Consider the following 17,434-nt stretch of genomic DNA (forward strand, 5'->3'; position numbering starts at 1 on the left):
TATATGTATGTATGTATGTATGTAAGTGTGTGTATGTATATATGTATGTATGCATGTAAGTGTGTGTATGTATATATGTATGTATGCATGTAAGTGTGTGTATGTATATATGTATGTATGTATGTAAGTGTGTGTATGTATATATGTATGTATGCATGTAAGTGTGTGTATGTATATATGTATGTAAGTGTGTGTATGTATGTATGTATGTATGTATGTCCTAGTAAGCTTATATTAAATTAATTTTCATCATTTCACTAGCTATCTCAAATATTAAATTAATTATAATTCATTGAATTAAATTAGCTCATAAATTAAGCTACTACTTTACCTTATAGATTTATCTAAATTTAAATAAATGTGTAGTGAAGAATATTGCTGGAGAACCTTTTAAGTGTAGTGTAAATATTTGTAATTTAAATTTATGTATTGTATTGATTAAGGCTGGTTGAGTGGAAGAGAAGGCCTTATGGTCTTAACTCTGCCAGCGAAAATAAAACATTATTATTATTATTATTATTATTATTATTATTATTATTATTATTATTATTATTATTATTATGTAAGTGTGTGTGTATGTACTTATATATATGTATGTATGTATTTATTCACACTGCAATGGGTATATACCCGGTGGCAGTGGTAACTAATTACACTCAATAATGACAATAATAAACTTGTTAATTATTAAGAGAGATTTGATTTGTAAATGGGGGATAAGCATGGACTATGTTTTCCGTCGAAACTTGGCTCGTTTAGTGGAAGACAGGATATATTATAATAATCATGTATTCGATACCCTAGGAAACTTCAGGTTTCTTAATAAAATTGAAAATTAATTACGATGAAATTTCAAAAATGTCATGTGACACGAAAAGTATGATGTTACACAAAAATTTGATCTTTTTTTTTTTTTTTAAGAATTTGCAAATAAAATTCGGTTACTTACTCACAAATGGCTTTTAGAAAACCGGGAGGTTCATTGCCGCCCTCACATAAGCCCGCCATTGGTCCCTATCCTGAGCAAGATTAATCCAGTCTCTACCATCATATCCACTTCCCTCAAATCCATTTTAATATTATAATCCCATCAACGTTTCTGCCTCCCCAAAGGTCTTTTTCCCTCCGGCCTCCCAACTAACACTCTATACGCATTTCATGATTCGTCTATACGTGCTACATGCCCTGCCCATCTCAAACGTCTGGATTTAATGTTCCTAATTATGTCAGGTGAAGAATACAATGCGTGCAGTTCTGTGTTGTGCAACTTTCTCCATTCTCCTGTAACTTCATCCCGCTTAGCCCCAAATATTTTCCTAAGAACCTTATTCTCAAACATCCTTAACCTCTATTCCTCTGTTAAAGTGAGAGTCCTAGTTTCACAACCATACAGAACAACCGGTAATATAACTGTTTTATAAATTCTAATTTTCAGGTTTTTTTGAAAGCGAACTGGATGACAAAAGCTTCTCAACCGAATAATAACAGGCATTTCCCATATTTATTCTGCGTTTAATTTACCCTCGAGTGTCATTTATATTTGTTAGGGTTGCTCCAAGGTATTTGAATTGTTCCACCTTTTCGAAAGTTAAATTTGCATTTAATAAAATGCTGTAGAGTTCCAAAAATATCATGTGACTCGAAAACTATATTCCATACATATGACATACAAAATTTTATCTTTCTTAATAAAATTCTAAATAAAATGACTTACAAGTCCAAAAATATCACGTCACTCGCAAACTATTTAATTGGTTTGGCATTATAGGAAAATTCTCTCTCTCTGTCTCTCTCTCTCAATATAATCGCAAATAAAATGCCGTGAAGTGCAAAATATATCATGTGATCAGACAACTATTTAATTAGTATGATATTAGGCCTATAGGAAAACTATGTTTTTTAATAAAATGGCAAATAAAAAACGGCATAAGTCCAAAATTATGATCTGATTCGAAAAACTCTATTTCAATTGTATTACATAGGACAGCTTTACCTTTTTAATAAAATTGAAAATAAAATGCGGTACAAGTCCAAAAATATCACGTGACTGCCAAACTCTGTTTCATTGGTACAACGTTATAGGAAAACTTCATCTTTCTTAATAAAATTCCAAATAAAATGCTGTACATTTTAAAAAAATATCACATGACTCGAAAATTACATTTCATTGGTAAGACGTCATAAAGCAATACAACAGTTGTTTCCAGTTACACGGTGTGAATCAATCTTTTCTATAAATAGATTTCTCATTTCTACCATCACAGGTTTGTTATCCTTGTATAGATTAGCTACAACATTTTTTATTCTTGCTTAAATGTTGTGACGTGCACTATCCCATAAAGGACCATTTTTATAACTAATTTTGTGAAATGGTCCGCAAAAATGTCCCCCTTTAAAAGAAATGTGTCGAAAACTACATTTCTGACTCACAATTATTGAAACTGTCCACTACTTTCAAGTAAAATAAACAGTAATCCTAAAAATGCTGATTGCAATTCGTTATCATGTTGAATATCATCTCCTTCTTTGTAAAGTTAAAGAAAGCGTGCGGTCGTTGTTTTTCTCAGCCCTATGTAACACACGCACGTCTTGTTTGTCACTATAACATGACTGTTACATGCCGTATTATGTTGCGACACGATTTGGCTGTCAGGGGTCGTGATGGAGTCACCATAGCAACCGGAGGGGGTCGCTTTGTTGAGCTTGCGTTTCTACTTCTGAAATGTGACAAAGACTGTCTACAATACAGACAGCTTCTATGTGACAGTCATGCGGCATTTTTTATATGTCTGATATCTGAGGTTCGCAACCCAGGAGCGAATATTATATCTGAAATATATTACAACAAAGAATTCCTCTCTAAATAAGTACAATTTATTATGGGCTTATAATTTAGCTTCTAAACCGAATGCAGTTCAATAAAAATATATTCGTATTTCTTTTGTTCTGCTCAGCAATCAAGATCCAAAAGCACGCAATTACTATCGGAAGTTATAAATTACTTAGATAACATTAAATTATAAGCAAAATGTATGAATACATATGGAGAACAGGGAGGTAGAGCTCCATTTTTCATAATCTCACTCGGAATCGTGCTGAAAGTTTTGGCAAAGGGAAAAATCACCCCATCGCCCAGAACTGAACCCAAAACATTTCAGTCAACAGGCACTTGCTCTACCAAATCTGCTACCAGGACGCCATATTGAAAAATAATTGTTTATAACTGATAGTAATTTTAGAGAGAAGTTTTATATGATATTCTTATTGAATTTAGTATTCTCAAGAAACTAGTTCGATTAATTAAAATGTGTTAACATACGGCAGAGTCCGTATAGGCCTGTTTCTGTCGAATACTTTTCGAATTCACTGCGGGCTAAAGCAAGGAGATGCATTATCACGTTTACTTTTTAACTTTGCTCTAGAGTATGCCATTAGGAAAGTCCACAATAACAGAGAGGGTTTGGAATTGAACGGGTTACATCAGCTGATTGTCTATCTGGATGATGTGAATATGTTGGGAGAAAATCCACAAACTATTACGGAAAACACGGGAATTTTACTGGAAGCAAGTGAAGCGATAGGTTTGGAAGTAAATCCCGAAAATACAAAGTATATGATTATGTCTCGTGATCTTAATATAGTACGAAATGGAAATGTAAAAATTGGAAGTTTATCCTTTTCAAAAGTGGAATAATAACAAATATAAATGGCACTCCGGAGGGAATTAAACGCAGAATAAATATGGAAAATGCCTGTTATTATTCGGTTGAGAAGCTTTTGTCATCCAGTCTGCTGTCAAAAAAGCTGAAAAACAGTTATATTACCGGTTGTTCTGTATGGTTTTGAAACTTGGACTCTCACTTTGAGAGAGAAACAGAGGCTAAGAGTGTTCGAGAATAAGGTGTTTAGGAAAATATCTGGGCTAAGAGGGATGAAGTTACAGGAGAATGGAGGAAGTTACACAACGCAGAACTGCACGCATTGTATTTTTCACCTAATATAATTAGGAACATTAAATAGAGTCGCTTGAGATGGGCAGGGCATGTAGCACGTATGGGCGAATCCAGAAATGCATATAGAGTGTTACAGTAGTTTAGAAGACCTGAGAGGGAAAAGACCTTTGGGGAGGCCTACATGGAGACAGAAGGATAATATTAAAATGGAATTGAGGGAGGTGGGATATGATGGTAGAGACTGGATAAATCTTGCACATGTTAGGGACCGATGGAGGGCTTATGTGAGGGCGGCAATGAACCTCAGGGTTCTCTGAAAATATTTGTGTTACATCATGGCGACCTATTATGCCACTTAAGACCTTGAAAATCGCTTTCAATTAAGATGAAGTCAATTGAGAATAGGACGGTGATGAAGATGAAATCCAGAATGCTATCTAAAACGGCAATGGTTCTATTCCCTGTGTTCTCAGCTAGCCCCTGAAATATGGCACGCAGGATTAGAGCTGTTTAAAGAGTAAAATCGGTACGTGTGGATACACCTGCAGGTATAGCGAGCTGGTGCACGCGCCAGGCTCTGACCTGCGTGCTCAAAGGTCAAGGGTCAATAGGGAACCTTCCTCGGTCAGTTGTATTGTGACGTCACGGGCGTAATAACAGGCAAAGAGGGGTGTTAAACATTGTGGTACTCATTTCCTCTGCTGTGTATAAGAAGAGGGAAGCCAGCCTTTGCAGTCCGGACCTTATTGCAATAGCTGCAGCTCTAAGGCCCGATCGTATAAACCATTTAATCTTAGATCAGAGGTTAAATTGATCCTTGTTTCAGCTGAACTTGGAATTTTGTGTTGTATAAAGTCTAATCTGAGATTAATTTGTCTCAAACTAAGGTCAACTTTGACTGAAGAAATTTCTCCGATTAAGTTAGATGATCCAAGTTCAGTTATTTCTTTTCTGTTTGAAATATACGAGTGACAGATTGTGCAAATAAAATATCCATTATTATTAATATTAATAGATATGATAGGTACATTTATATGTATTTCTTTCAATTTCTTACCTTAATACACAAACAATCTTATATTTTATAAGGCTCTATCGTGTTCAGCAGTATCAAATAACATAACCTATAATTATATTATGTTTATAACAACCATTAATTATTAATGGATATGATAGGTACATTCATAAATGTTCAATTAACTGTATTACTAAACGAAAATTGTCGTTTTATAAAGCTTTATTATGTTTAGCAGTATCAAACACCATAACATGATAACAACTTGAACAGTCAACCTTCTTCTTATTGTCCGCCATTATTTACATAGCACAAAAACCAGTGTATCCAACAGAATGTAATACGGAAAGTCGCCAAAAAGTAGTTGTAAAGTAGCTAGATTTCTCATTATCAAAAAAGAAAGATTAAATTTTGTCACTATGGGGTGCTAAAAAGGTCACTTAATCCCCATTTAAGCAATATAAAAGTTAAAAGAAATTGTTGTTGAAAAAGTGTTAAAGTCGCTATATTGGCAACACTGAACAAACCTGTATAACAAGGTCCGCGCATCACGTATTTCACCTGTTTATGCGATGTTGCCAAATCCTATTCACGTGAACTTAGATTGCATTTGAACCAAGGTAATTTGATCACAGAAAAGTTTTATACAATAGAAGAAGTGTCTGAACTCGGTTCACTTTTCGATCTTCGATCAAAGTTGATCTTTAGTCAGGGAGTTTTATACAATTGGGCCTAAGAATTATCTGTTGTAACAAAAGCATTCAACGCACAAACCACTCCGCTGTATTAATAAATTTGTGTTCCTCACACACTTCTTCTCTGTACCCTTCATTTCCATCTTTGTTCTTGAATATCCATTTTGTATTTGGAGATGAAAGTGAAACAGGAAATTAAAGATACTATTAAAAATACTGTCTCGAGGATTATTATATTATTATTATTATTATTATTATTATTATTATTATTATTATTATTATTATTATTATTATTATTATTATTGCTCAAGAAAGAATAATGCTGAAACTGATCAGGAAGAGGAAAAGGAATTGGTTGGATCACTGGTTGAGAAGAAACTGTCTACTGAAGGATGCACTGGAAGGAATGGTGAACGGGAGAAGAGTTCGGGGCGGAAGAAGATATCAGATGATAGACGACATTAAGATATATGGATCATAATGGAGACTAAGAGGAAGGCAGAAAATAGGAAAGATTGGAGAAGGCTTGGTTTGTAGTGAAAGACAGGCCTTTGGGCAGAACAGTATGAAAGAATTAGTATTGTCATTATATTCTTTTATTTCTTGCTCCGTTCTTCAGCCTCTTGTCCAGGCCTTCAATGTCTCTGTCCTGTCCTTCTGTCTCCTGATTCTTCCTTCCGTCCCTTTCTTGCCCTTCCGTCCTTTGATCGGTCCTTCCATCTCTTTGTCTTGTCCTCCCGTATCTTTGTCCTGTCTTTCCATCTCTTCGTCCTGTCTTTCCATCTCTTTGTCCTGTTTTTCCATCACTTTGTCCTGTCCTTCCATCTCTTTATCCTGCCCTTCCGTCTGCTATCCTGTCCTCCCATCTTTTTGTCCTGTCTTTCCATCTCTTTCTCCTGTCTTTCCATCTCTTTGTCCTGTCCTTCCATCTCTTTATCCTGCCCTTCCGTCTGCTATCCTGTCCTTCCGTCTCTTTATCCTGCCCTTGCGTCTGTTATCCTATCCTTTCGTCTGTTATCTTTTCCTTCCATCTCTTTATCCTGCCCTTCCGTCTTATTATTCTATACTTCCGTCTGCTATCCTGTCCTTCCATCTCTTTATCCTGTCCTTCCGTCTGTTATCCTATCCTTCCGTCTGTTATCCTGTCCTTCCATCTCTTTATCCTGCCCTTCCGTCTTATTATTCTATCCTTCCGTCTGCTGTCCTGTCCTCCCATCTCTTTATCCTGCTCTTCCGTCTGTTATTCTATCCTTCATTCTGCTATCCTGTCCTTCCATCTCTTTATCCTGCCCTTCCGTCTGTTATTCTATCCTTCCGCGTGCTATCCTGTTCTCCCATCTCTTTATCCTGCTCTTCCGTCTGTTATTCTATCCTTCATTCTGCTATCCTGTCCTTCCATCTCTTTATCCTGCCCTTCCGTCTGTTATTCTATCCTTCCGTCTGCTGTCCTGTCCTTCCATCTCTTTATCCTGCCCTTCTGTCTGTTATTCTATCCTTCCGTGTTCTATCCTGTCCTTCCATCTCTTTATCCTGCCCTTCCGTCTGTTATCTTATCCTTCCGTCTGTTATCCTGTCCTTCCATCTCTTTATCCTGCCCTTCCGTCTGTTATCCTATCCTTCCGTCTGCTATCCTGTCCTCCCATCTCTTTATCCTGCCCTTCCGTCTGTTATCCTATCTTTCCGTCTGCTATCTTGTCCTTCCATCTCTTTATCCTGCCCTTCCGTCTGTTATCTTATCTTTCCGTCTGCTATCCTGTCCTCCCATCTCTTTATCCTGCCCTTCCGTCTGTTATCCTATCCTTCCATCTCTTTATCCTGCCCTTCCGTCTGCTATCCTGTCCTCCCATCTCTTTATCCTATCCTTCCGTCTGCTATCCTGTCCTCCCATCTCTTTATCCTGCCCTTCCGTCTGTTATCCTATCCTTCCATCTCTTTATCCTGACCTTCCGTCTGCTATCCTGTCCTCCCATCTCTTTATCCTATCCTTCCGTCTGCTATCCTGTCCTTCCATTTCTTTATCCTGCCCTTCCGTCTGTTATCCTATCTTTCCGTCTGCTATCTTGTCCTTCCATTTCTTTATCCTGCCCTTCCGTCTGTTATCCTATCCTTCCGTCTGCTATCCTGTCCTTCCATCTCTTTATCCTGTCCTTCCGTCTGTTATCCTGTCCTCCCATCTCTTTATCCTGCCCTTCCGTCTGTTATTCTATCCTTCCGTCTGCTATCCTGTCCTTCCATCTCTTTATCCTGCCCTTCCGTCTGTTATCTTATCTTTCCGTCTGCTATCCTGTCCTTCCATCTCTTTATCCTGCCCTTCCGTCTGTTATTCTATCCTTCCGTCTGCTGTCCTGTCCTTCCATCTCTTTATCCTGCCCTTCTGTCTGTTATTCTATCCTTCCGTGTGCTATCCTGTCCTTCCATCTCTTTATCCTGCCCTTCCGTCTGTTATCTTATCCTTCCGTCTGTTATCCTGTCCTTCCATCTCTTTATCCTGCCCTTCCGTCTGTTATCCTATCCTTCCGTCTGCTATCCTGTCCTCCCATCTCTTTATCCTGCCCTTCCGTCTGTTATCCTATCTTTCCGTCTGCTATCTTGTCCTTCCATCTCTTTATCCTGCCCTTCCGTCTGTTATCTTATCTTTCCGTCTGCTATCCTGTCCTCCCATCTCTTTATCCTGCCCTTCCGTCTGTTATCCTATCCTTCCATCTCTTTATCCTGCCCTTCCGTCTGCTATCCTGTCCTCCCATCTCTTTATCCTATTCTTCCGTCTGCTATCCTGTCCTCCCATCTCTTTATCCTGCCCTTCCGTCTGTTATCCTATCCTTCCATCTCTTTATCCTGACCTTCCGTCTGCTATCCTGTCCTCCCATCTCTTTATCCTATCCTTCCGTCTGCTATCCTGTCCTTCCATTTCTTTATCCTGCCCTTCCGTCTGTTATCCTATCTTTCCGTCTGCTATCTTGTCCTTCCATTTCTTTATCCTGCCCTTCCGTCTGTTATCCTATCCTTCCGTCTGCTATCCTGTCCTTCCATCTCTTTATCCTGCCCTTCCGTCTGTTATCCTGTCCTCCCATCTCTTTATCCTGCCCTTCTGTCTGTTATTCTATCCTTCCGTCTGCTATCCTGTCCTTCCATCTCTTTATCCTGCCCTTCCGTCTGTTATCTTATCTTTCCGTCTGCTATCCTGTCTTTCCATCTCTTTATCCTGCCCTTCCGTCTGTTATCCTATCCTTCCGTCTGCTATCCCCTCCTTGCATCTCTTTGTCCTGTTCTTCCATCTCTTTTGTTCTTACTAATTCTTGCTTTGATCTTACACCTCTTTTTTTACTCTTTCTGATCATTTTGTTTTCTAATTTTTTTATTTTTTTTTCTACCATCTCCTTTTATTACTTCAACCTTATTACGTACTCTTCTATATTTTCAAGTCTTCTTTTTATTCGGCATATCTTCTCTTATTCCTTCTTTTTTATTCTCTCTCTCTCTCTCTGACCTCGTTTCCCCTCTTATCATTGTCCTCTGTATAATTATTCTATTTGAAAATTTTCATTGGTGTTCCTTCTTTTAATTACTCTTCCACTACTGTTAGTTCTTATTATCCATTTTGCTTGTTCTTTATTTCCATCTTTTCTTTCTGTATCAAATTAACCCGATTTTTTGTACTGTATCATGTTAGTCCTAATCCACCCTATTTTAATTGTGGCTTATTCCCTTGAGAATCTGACTGGGCTCATCAATTCTTGTATTGACATCGAACCCAGTTCTAATAGTTGTGTAATAAAATTAACGCTACCACTCAAGCCGCCACGGCTTGAGGAAAGAATAAAGTTTAACGTCTGAAATAATGGAACTCTTGGCTATCTTTTACAAAAATAATTGTACCTGTATGGCCAGTCTTTAACAGATGTGTCGGATATCTCAGCATTCTGACATTGACAGCTTTTTGGAATGTAGCTGACGTCACAATTTAGAGGTGTGATTACTGAACATTTTTATCACAGTTGTTTTTATACTCCAAGACTATCTTCTGCCCAATAGAGTTTGATCTCTCCACCCACGCCTCTTTTCAAGTTTCTTTTATCATCAATATTTCAAAGACGTGAGAAAACCGATTTCCGAGGTAAGAACTCGGGATGTGTATAGAAGTGAGATACAATTGAGTGTGGAGCGAGACATTACCGAGATATCTGCTTTATTTCTTCTTATGTTATAAAAGAGAAATGTACGTATAAGAAATATACAGGGTGTCATTAAATTCAGAGGACTATTCTTTGAGATATTTCTTCCGAGATAAAAATTGTTTTATATGAAATACTTCATAGTGTTTCGGGAAAGCCATTAAATTAATTCCCAATATGCTCAGTCAGTTTAAGAGAGTTAATATATTATGATAATAAATTATTCAAAGAATTAGTTTTGCCCTTTAAATGTGCAGAAATTTGATCCCAACTAAACTAACGTTTCAAAATTTCTTTTCAGAATGTTCGGATAAAATTTCTGCACATTTAAATGACAATATTCTAAAATTCTTTCAATCACTTATTATCATAATGCACTGCTCTCTTAAACTAACTGGGTATATCGGGAATTAAATCAATGACTTTCCCAAAACAAGCTATGAAATGTTTCACATAAAACAATTTTTTTCCTTCGAAAAAGAAATAAAAAGGAGCAAAATTTTATTAAACTTTTCTGTTTGAAATATCTTAAAGAGCAATCCCCTGAAATTATTGAGATTATTAAATGATTCACCCTGTATAGACCCTACTATTAATTTACCAAATGTCAGCTTCCTATCATAATTATAATTCATGTTACTGAGATTTTAGTATTTTTATAACAATAGCGAATTAAAAAACTCAAACAGTCATAAATTTTGGTCCTGAGCATTCAAATTATTACAGACGTTTCCCTAACAGCGTGTACAGGCCTATACAGGGTGTAAATAATATTAACTGCCAAAATTATACAAACTGTACATCTCAGCCTACTAAATATAATTTGTAGTGAAATTTTAATTTTTCTTCTATTTTTGTTTTTAATCCCTAGGATACTATGTTATTTCCATGTATGGTGGGTCCCTATCACAAATACAAACTGCTGAGCCATTTATACCCGAACCCACGCTTTCAGAAGTCGAAATTGCGATAGAAAATCTGAAAAAGTACAAGTCTCCAGGTATCGATCAAATTCCAGCAGAATTAATACAAGAGGGTGGAAGTGCATTATATAGCGAAATTTATAAACTTGTACTTGCTATTTGGGAAAAGGAAATTGTACCAGAACAATGGAAGGAGTCCATAATTGTACCTATTTTTAAAAAGGGGGACAAAACCAACTGTGGTAACTTTCGAGGAATATCACTTTTGTTGACGTCATACAAAATTTTGTCCAATATTCTTTTGAGAAGATTAACTCTGTACGTAGATGAAATTATTGGGGATCATCAGTGCGGTTTTCGGCGTAATAGATCGACTATTGATCAGATTTTTTGTATTCGACAGATAATGGAGAAAAAATGAGAGTATAAGGGTACAGTACATCAGTTATTCATAGATTTCAAAAAGGCATATGACTCGGTTAAGAGGGAAGTATTATATGATATTCTTATTGAATTTGGTATTCCCAAGAAACTAGTTCGATTAATTAAAATGTGTCTCAGTGAAACATACAGCAGAGTCCGTATAGGTCAGTCTCTATCTGATGCTTTTCCAATTCACTGCGGGCTAAAGCAGGGAGATGCACTATCATCTTTACTTTTTAACTTCGCCTAGAATATCCATTAGGAAAGTTCAGGATAACAGGCAGGGTTTGGAATTGAACGGGTTACATTAGCTTCTTGTATATGCAGATGACGTGAATATGTTAGGAGAAACTACACAAACGATTAGGGAAAACACGGAAATTTTACTTGAAGCAAGTAAAGCGATCGGTTTGGAAGTAAATCCAGAAAAGACAAAGTATATGATTATGTCTCGTGGCCAGAATATTGTACGAAATGGAAATATAAAAATTTGGTGATTTATCCTTCGAAGAGGTGGAAAAATTCAAATATCTTGGAGCAACAGTAACAAATATAAATGACACTCGGGAGGAAATTAAACGCAGAATAAATATGGGAAATGCGTGTTATTATTCGGTTGAGAAGCTCTTATCATCCAGTCTGCTGTCCAAAAATCTGAAAGTTAGAACTTATAAAACAGTTATGTTACCGGTTGTTCTGTATGGTTGTGAAACTTGGACTCTCACTCTGAGAGAGGAACATAGGTTAAGGGTGTTTGAGAATAAGGTTCTTAGGAAAATATTTGGGGCTAAGAGGGATGAAGTTACAGGAGAATGGAGAAAGTTACACAACACAGAACTGCACGCATTGTATTCTTCACCTAACATAATTAGGAACTTAAAATTCAGACGATTGAGATGGGCAGGGCATGGAGCACGTATGGGCGAATCCAGAAATGCATATAGAGTGTTAGTTGGGAGACCGGAGGGAAAAAGACCTTTGGGGAGGCCGAGACGTAGATGGGAGGGTAATATTAAAATGGATTTGAGGGAGGTGGGGTGTGATGATAGAGACTGGATTAATCTTGCACAGGATAGGGACCGATGGCGGGCTTATGTGAGGGCGGCAATGAACCTTCGGGTTCCTTAAAAGCCATTTGTAAGTAAGCAAGGATACTATGTTATTACGATTGACAGTAGTATAATATTTAATGTTCGAGTACATGTGAACGTCATTGCCAATGACCTTCCGTCCAACACACGCTAACACTACTACAACAGAGAAACAACAGAATACCCTGATTTGTAAACAAGGATATCACCAAAGCTGCAATGTACTTGGCTTACCGAAGTAAATAATGAAACTATACTATCATTTCCAAAAACATCAGATTCAGACATTTTTTTCTGGGGAAACCACAAAAGTCACAGAAAAATTTTATTAGACTTTTTTATTTAGTAATTTATGCTCTATCACGAGTATTTTTTTGTCGTTTACACCCTGTAGAACAACCAGCATTTATTTCCAATTTATGAACAATATGTATGCATCTAATGCCTACCAACTTCACTTTACGTGATTCGGGTTCCGCATATTGCGGATAGATGGCAGGACTGCCATCCATTTTCTAGTTGCACACCACTGTACATGATGTGTATCTGTCAAAACTTGTGTCGTGTACTAGGGTGAGTGTTTGTGTAAGTGTAGTGTCTGGAATGAGTGATGAAGATGAGGAAGAGAAAAGGGGATACCCGGTGCCGGCACATAGCCTATTTTTGTCGAATAGCACCAAAGGGACCGCCAGGCTTAACGTCCCCATCCGACGTACGAATCACTATCAACAGTGACATATGCCTTCTCTTGATATGCACTGCGGAGAGATTTGGGGTTTAACCCAGGCATATTGGTGCACAATCTAGTGAATAGAAGTTGTGTACTGCCATTTCTCCTAGTCCCGAGGTAGAAACTTTATTTGAAAATATCTAACTCCGCCGGGAATCGAATCCTGGTCGGCTAGTCTGGAGGCAGACGCACTACCACAGAGCTAACTCGGCTGACTATTTATGGAGAATATTTCAGTTAAAAAATATATAGTCGCGTCGCTCTTATTTCTGGCTGCTGATGACGTTATGCACTTCCTAAGGCTCTACAAATACTGGGTATAATCGTCCGCCATTTTGGTTCTTTCGTTGTCTTCGCAGCAAGCAGACGAGAACTATCTCTACCGCACCGTTAAACATTATCATGTCGTAGCTCCTATGAGAATCAATCAATCGCGCTGTAATTTTTAGGATTCATAGATAAATGTCTAAGGATAGCATAAGAAGAAATTTGGATTCAAAATATTTTGGAAAGTGAGGGAAAAAAATACTAACTTAGAAGTGACCCGTTCAAAATAGACGACACCCTCAAAAGTTGACAAGCGACAAACTTTTTTTATTTTTAGCGTTAGATGAGGGGTCAAAGCGAGAGAAATGTTTAGAAAGAATGGGAATTACTTTTAAAAGTGGCTGCTACTCAAAATATTTACTGGTTTGCTAGTTACAGCTTGTTAAACAGGAGCGATTTTGCTTTGTGAACAACCGAGGTTTCTCAATATTTGTCCGCTGAAGGAGAAAGGACGTACGGTTTCTTATTACAGAATCTGTGTACATTGAAAAATTTTTCATAGTGTAAAATGTTGTAAAGTAAAAGGTATCAACTGTAGGCATAGAAATATGGTATAATTATTTAAATGTCAGTGTACTACGGTTAAAAAATGGTCACAGGGGGGGCTCTAAAATTAGCGACAATGAAAAAAAAAAAACGTTTCTTTTAAAAATATAGTTAAAGAAATAATGGATAATTTTAAACGTATTTTTTCATCAATTTGTCACATTTCAAGATCAAATTCTTTTCATCCGAATTTCAGTTCACAGTTATTGGTGGGTTTTACTGTAAAAATATTGCATTCTCTGTAGTTGTAGTAAGTATAAAATAGAGTATATTGCTGTTGTGTATATTAAAGTCTTCAGAACTGAATAACTTCAGCCTAAGAGCGTTGAAGCTTCAGATATTCTGTCACGGAACATAAAGAATTTGTGACTGTTTTTCAGTACCTACAGTAGAATTAATTTAATTTAACTCTAGCACACAACAACATCTGGATAGAAAAGATTAATCAATTAGGATTCTTGCAGCTGTCGTAACCATGGATACGGCTGCAATACGTTTTTGAACGCCGAGATCTTGTAAATTAAAATAACTTGGTACGAAGAGAGATTGTATTTGAGACATTCTGTTTTGGAACAAAAATAAAAAAAAAACAAGTTGTGATATTGTTTTGTAGTAGTTGCAGAAAAATTAATTTAATTTATTACTGACACAAACCAACATCTGGTGAAAATAGTTAAAATAAAATAACGCCATACTTTTTTTCTGAAATGAATAAATAGCTTGTACCAGATAATATATATTCTGTCTTGAAGCATAAAATAGTTTATGCTCGACCATGCCGAAATGTACTAATTATACATCCGGTAGCAGTCCTTTAATGCATGTCATTAAAGTACACCTACTCATTAAAGTACAGGTCTTCAGCCAATGATAACTCAGCTTACATGTGTTCAGCCAATGACAAGTCAGCTTTGTACCGTTATAAAACCGCAAGTATCGATTATTCTCGGATATGCAATCGAAAGAGAATTAGCGAAAAATCACGGAGGCTGGAAATCCAATACTGTCGCAGAAGGTTATGTTCTGTTACTATAATAATTAGCGTTAATTGTAAATAATATTAAAATAAATTCAATTTGTCATCTCGTTTTTCAATGTCGAATTCAATAATCAAGGTTATAACACAGTCTACTATATATAGTCACGAAGCTTGAGTTTTGAGGGTGCTAGAAACAATAGACTGTGACGGTTCTATTTTGCATTGCCTGTAATGAGGCGATATTAGCGATCCTAGTGGTGAGCAACTATCTAATGTTCGCATATTTACTGAGTATTGAGCTTCGCGACTGTATATACTAGACTGTGGTTATAATATTATAATATTATCAAGTTTAACGGGACTACGTCAAGGTCAATGACATTATTGTTCCTCGGAAAAAATCAATACTTTCGCGTCTGCGCACATCTCACAATTCACGACCTAGAACAAGGTCACTTGCGATCTCGTCAGATACCTACAAATAAAATGTATACATCTGAATAATTTCAAGTTAGAAATATGGTCGAGCATAAAAAGTCGTATGAAACTCGCCTATAATGGTAATTAAGAAGTTCGTATGAAAATTATGAAACTCGCTTGCGCTCGTTTCATAAATATCCATACTCGATTCTTAATTACTATCATTATAGGCTCGTTGCATAATGCACTATTCTGTTCATGGTGAAAATATTAATGTGAAATATATTCTGTAAGCAGATACAGATATTATAGAACATTACAATAGTAACGATGGCTGACAATTGCTTACCGGTTGGTCAGTGTGGGATCCACAGCTAGTGGGGCGGCATTCCTGCGGGAGAAACATACATACATACAATTAGATACTATGAAGGCTTCTACACCATACTAGAAATAATCGTATAGTAGGATATTTTAATGACTGAAGAACAGAGTGCAAGTTTTAAATTTAAAATAATAGCCTGTAGTAATGTCACGAGAGGTCTGAGATATATCTGGGAAATCTCAGACCTCGAGTGGCATTTATTAGGACTATTTCGTGAATAAAATAAAAATGTAAATAATACAGGGTGCGTCAGAAAGAACGGATGGATTTCACATGGCAAGAAAATTGTAAGGATTCATCAAATCAAAAATGTATTGTTGTCAACAGATTCACCAATACATGCAGTTTATTTATCGAAAACAACATCGTCCATATGATGTCCTTGGCTTTCAATACAGGCTTCGAGGCATTTTTTGAAGTTCGCCATCACTTTCACAGTCATAGCTGTTGGGATTGCCGCGATTTCTTCACGAATCGCCGTCTTCAGTTCGTCCAGTGTATGTGATCGATGTTTAGAAACTTACGCCTTCAAATGGTCCCAAAGAAAGAAATCGCAGGGCGCGAGATCTTACCGTAGCCTCGGACAATCTCAGTGGAATAGCATGTTTGCGGACTGATCTTTGAGTGTCTGTCTCCACATTTGCAGGTGTACACGCGCTCCGTGTTCGTCCCGGTTTAATGTTGAACCTGTGATACGAAATGAAGCCACCCACCGCAAAATTGTATTCCGAATTGGAATCCTAGCGTGACATCCGATGTCGAAATGAATTCTGAGTGACGATAACAGACTCTTCATTTTTCAAAAATGTCTCTACGATGAAAGCACGTTGTACGTCAGACCAACACCATGTTCTCAACTGAAACTGCATTCTCTTGCTGACCCAACAGTCGTGGTCCCCCTCACTGTATCCCTCCCCTCGCTGCTTATCAATAGTTTGAAATCCATCCGTTCTTTCTGACGCAGCCTTTACTACTGGGTTCAAAAAGTTCCCGGAATTTTACTACCATTTTTCGTATTAATATATAACAAGGTATATTATAAATTTGTTTTGTTGGTAACATTCATGATGTCATTTCCTTAAAGTTTGTTGATAATGGCGATTGTTGCTTTTGAGTTGTAGGCAATTGTTTATCATAGTGTTTTGTTTGTTCGTCGCATTTTGTAACTATGTCCACAGAGCAACGTACGAACATCAAGTTCTGTGTTTTGTTAAACAAAACTCCTGCAGAGACATTAAGATTGTTGGAAGAAGCATATGGCGAAGCAGCAATGAAAAAAACTCAAGTGTAAGCCTGGCATAAACGCTTTTCTGGTGGCCGCGATAGCATCAAAGATGACGTACGCAGCGGCCGACCAAAAACTGCAACAAATGAAGCAATCGCTCAGCGTGTGCGTAATGTTGTGAGGGACGACCGACGTAAAACCATAAAAGAGATAGCAGCAGAGGTCGGAATATCAGTCAGAAGTGTACACAATGTTCTTCACAAGCATCTCAACATGCATTACGTGTCGCAGAAGTTAGTTTCGAAAATGTTGTCGGCAGAACAGAAAGAAACAAGAATGACTCTTGCTGGGGACATGATCAGTATGGCTGATGAAGATGGTGATTTCTTAAACAAAATTATTGCTGGTGATGAAACTTGGTGCTACTTGTACGTCCCAGTCCCTAAACGACAGTCATCTGAGTGGAAATCGAAAACATCTCCTCGGAAGCAAAAATTTCCTAGGGACACTTCAAAGGCAAAGTTACGTTGGAAGTTTTCTTCGACTCTCA

At 37.2% G+C, this 17,434-nt stretch overlaps 1 protein-coding gene across 1 annotated transcript in view; it reads right to left on the minus strand.

Annotated features, from left to right (window-relative positions):
• The window catches only part of SPR (Sex peptide receptor), a 1,638,905-nt gene that overhangs the window by 1,059,654 nt on the left and 561,817 nt on the right, over window positions 1–17,434 (minus strand). The window contains exon 4 of the mRNA XM_069842363.1: window positions 15,624–15,665. The gene's annotated coding sequence lies outside the window, so the exon portion shown is untranslated. The remainder of the gene's footprint in view (window positions 1–15,623; window positions 15,666–17,434) is intronic.

This window comes from Periplaneta americana, chromosome 12 (assembly GCF_040183065.1).
Source record: "Periplaneta americana isolate PAMFEO1 chromosome 12, P.americana_PAMFEO1_priV1, whole genome shotgun sequence".
NCBI classification, from domain to species: domain Eukaryota; kingdom Metazoa; phylum Arthropoda; class Insecta; order Blattodea; family Blattidae; genus Periplaneta; species Periplaneta americana.